This window comes from Nelusetta ayraudi, unplaced genomic scaffold (genome assembly GCF_046127955.1).
Source record: "Nelusetta ayraudi isolate G7.1 ecotype Tasmania unplaced genomic scaffold, CSIRO-AGI_Nayr_v1 ptg000135l, whole genome shotgun sequence".
In the NCBI taxonomy this organism is placed as follows: domain Eukaryota; kingdom Metazoa; phylum Chordata; class Actinopteri; order Tetraodontiformes; family Monacanthidae; genus Nelusetta; species Nelusetta ayraudi.
Genome location: NW_027466185.1, coordinates 16,650,871 through 16,654,693, shown reverse-complemented (window position 1 = coordinate 16,654,693; position 3,823 = coordinate 16,650,871).

The window sequence follows — 3,823 nt, the reverse complement described above, 5'->3', positions numbered from 1 at the left end:
TGGAGGGAGGGGTGAGGCTGGGGAGGGGGGGACACACGCAAATCCTGTAAGACTCAAGGTGTGTGGGTGGAGGGTGGGTGGGGCTGGGTTCGGGGGGGTTAAAGAGATCAGAAAGAGAGAGGGGGGGAGAAGAGGAGAGGGTGAGGCAGGTGGAGGAGGGATGACTCACTGCTGACGCCGAGCCCAGGAAGAAGAAGGAGAGGAAAGACACTCTAGGAAACTTCTCTCGGGCCATATTCAACATCGCAGGCGGCAGCAGCAGCAGCAGCAGGAAACAGGAAGCTGAGTCATTCCCGGAATGTCATTCATTCAAGGTGGAAGGAAAAAAAGAAATGCTCAGCACCTGTTCGCATGAAAACGTCCTTCTGTGACTTCAGGAAGGTGGATACTGGCTTCTCTTCACGTCTTTTCTTGCTTCATGGACACGGTTGGAAAAAAAAAAAGTCAGTCGAATCCGCAGAACACAGTTGTGGTCATTTATGCCCCACCAATGAAAGTATGAAGTTTAATGACGAGAGACGTCTGGATCTCAGTTTTTAAAAGTGAACTGTTTCTTTATTCCTGATCATTTAAATTAAATGAGATCATAAAAACTAAAACTGAACAGGAACAAAAAAACAATATGCTGTTATACTAATTGGCTGAACTGTATGTAAGCAAGGTTACTAGAAAATCAGCTGTTTGTCTTGACTGTAATGGAAACGACAGTTTAGAGTAGAAATCAGTTGAATGGGAAGATTCAGTTGAAGTTATTTCAGTCATGTGGTTACAGGAGCACTCTTTAAAAATGCATTCATACTCGCCAGTAATAAAGCAAAAATGTTTCTAATTTGTTATGATAAAGTCAGACAGCAACTGAAAGAAATGAAATCACGAGCACGATCACCAACGTCTGTTCCACGCCTGAGGGGCAGCAAACTAATCAACACTCCCCAATGGCTGTGACACAAATACATATTTTTCTCCTTGTTTTGGCTCTCTAACATTTTGAACTTAGTTGAAGTCAGTTTAGATTCACAGAGAACAAGAGAAAGTGATGCGTTATGGTTGAACAAAATAAAAAAGGCTATTTGGTAAAGTTTTGGCTTAAAAATGACTCATTAGTAATTCAAATAACCCAGCGCAGCATTCTGTCTTTTGTCTTGTCAACTCAATCTTTACTTTCCAACCATGTTCATGAAAGGCAAATCAAGGGAGCGCAGTATCCATCCAATAAATCACAATAGGTTGTAATTGCCATTTGCAGCTTTTGTCAGTGACCAGAAAACTATGACACAATGGATATTTGTACAAGTCGCCACCTCTTTCTTCTACCTTCTCGCGGAAAACACATTTTACAGGACCTGAGTGCTGTAGAATGACTGCAGGGTGTAAATATTATGGTATGTTTTAGGTGTTATCAAGCATATTTTTAGGCAAGGTTGGAATGAATGTTAAGGCGATACAGTGTTTTGTGGATTGGAACCCATAACTGGCATTATGTTCTAGGTACATTTCCGAAAACATCACCAATGCTTGAGCAAAGATGTTCAAGATGGAGAAAACAGCCGTTTTACCAGTTGTGTCAAGTTGGTGGCATGAATGGTACAAATCAAGGTTTGCAACTGGATTCCATTTAAATTCACTCACCTCATGAAATAAAACCCTAAAATCAATCCCAAATCCCAACTATTCTCAGTATCGGTATGATTTTACTATATTTTTATTATGGTCATCGTAGTTTATAGTTCCAACTCATGCCTTTGTTTTTTTTTTGTTTTTTTTGTTGTTGTTTTTTATTTTGGAAACATTTATTGTGTATCTTGAAAGCCAAGTAAATATGTGTATGTCCACGCTGAAGAGGATAAAATGTAAGAATTGTTTCAAGAAATTCTACCAAACCACCTTGTTTACTCAGTTATTAAAGGGAAACTGTTTTACAAACACTTTTCATTTGAATGAATGTGACAACAAAATAGACAATCTCAACCAACTTCAGTGTAACTTATTAGCCAAATATTGTGAATCTAGTTTCAGATTATTAACTGGATATTTGTCCTATTTGATACAGAAGCAAAGTAAATATATAAATATATATACATCTATATATATTCTTGGCAGTTTTAGCGTCGTATGCGTAGCATTAGGAAGCTGCCAGGAACTCAGTTGCATTCTCATTTAATAACTACTGTATAACCACAGCTAGAGAGTAGATGAATGCCAGAATTAGCTGCAGATGGGAATTTAGCTGGTAGGTTTTCTGAAATGTTGCTCAAAATGTGGCATCATTTCCCGCTAGATTATGGAGACTTTAAACAAACTAAAATGGCAATCAGCATGAGCTTCTCTCCCTGAGCCTTTTACCCAGAGTGTCTCTCTTCTATTCTGGGAACGTTGAAGTCATTTTTATTTTTTTATTTTTTTGGTGGTTGGGGACGGGGGGGGGTTAAATTGTTTATTTCAGCACCTTTTCTATATGGATGCTTTTTTTTTTGTTGTTGTTGTTGTCGTCGTTGATTTGTGGAGGCTTAGAAATGTTACACTACCAGTCAGAAGTTTGGACTCACCTACTCAAGCATATATTTTTTTTCTTTCCAACTTTCTACACTGCAGTGCAGATAGACACTGAAGACATCAAATACTGTGTATGAGCAAGTAATACGTATTTATGCAGCGAATAAAAACACGTTCAATAACTCTAAATGCGCTTTTTATGAAAGGTGGCCAATTTGAAGAATTTAAGTATCAAAGGTGTTGTTTGACATTTTTATTGATTCCTACATAATTCCGTGTGTGTTCATGCATAGTTTTGATGCCTTCAGTGAGAAACTGCAATGTCAGTCGTCATGAGAATCAAATGAAAGACACTCAATTGTCCAAACTTCTGACTGGTAGTGATGTCAATTTTTCAGCACAAAATCAGATGAAGCATTATTGATCATTATTGACTGACTATCACATGGCCTTTTCTGACTAAACATCATCAACAACCAGGCTCTGAAATCAATCTCACATTTAATAATCTAACTTTAATCCAGCTTCACCACATTCAGTCATGTTGATTTACTGTGCCATGATGGGAAAACTGATCATTTTTTTAAGGTTGCATTTTTGCAATGTTATAGGTTTGGTGATTTCAGAGGAATTGGAAACTTAATTTTTAACTTCTCGTTTCATTCCCTTTCAGTTTCTCCCCTGTTGCTAAGCGTCTTATAATGACCTGCTTGCTCTGTAGCATATTTACAATTGCGCCTACAATAGGACGTTGTTCGTAGCTCTTTTTCTTTGTGTCCTAAGGGGTAAAAACGTGAAGCTTACATCATGTGACTCTGCTAAAGAGAAACAGTGTGGCGACTGCAGTATTAGCCTCTTTTATGAATAGTATATGTAAAGATTTAATAGGAAATCCTGTAGCAGCTGAACCTGAGAGCTTCTGTTGATGTGTTGAGATGTTCCTACCTGCCAAAGCTGTGCGTTTATGTTGTGTTGTGAGCACACGACCACCACTAACAACCAAGACAGACGTTCATGTAGCCGACCTCAAAGACGACTCAGTCAAAAAAAAAACATCAGCAGTTTTTGTGAGGACTTTTCACCCGCTGGAGGAGTGTCTTTCTTTATGTGATGCATATATATTTTTAAACCATATCAAAGGTGTAAATATTCATATTGTCCACGCAGACTTTATGCAGTCTGTCAAAGACAAGTTTACATGGTAAAGGCGAGGACGTTTACACGGCTGTATGTGCAGTAACTCAACAGCTTTTAAGAAGTGACCACATATTGTGACTTCAAGTGAGTTTCTCCATTGTTTTTATTTATTTATTTTTATCATTCTGGCAAA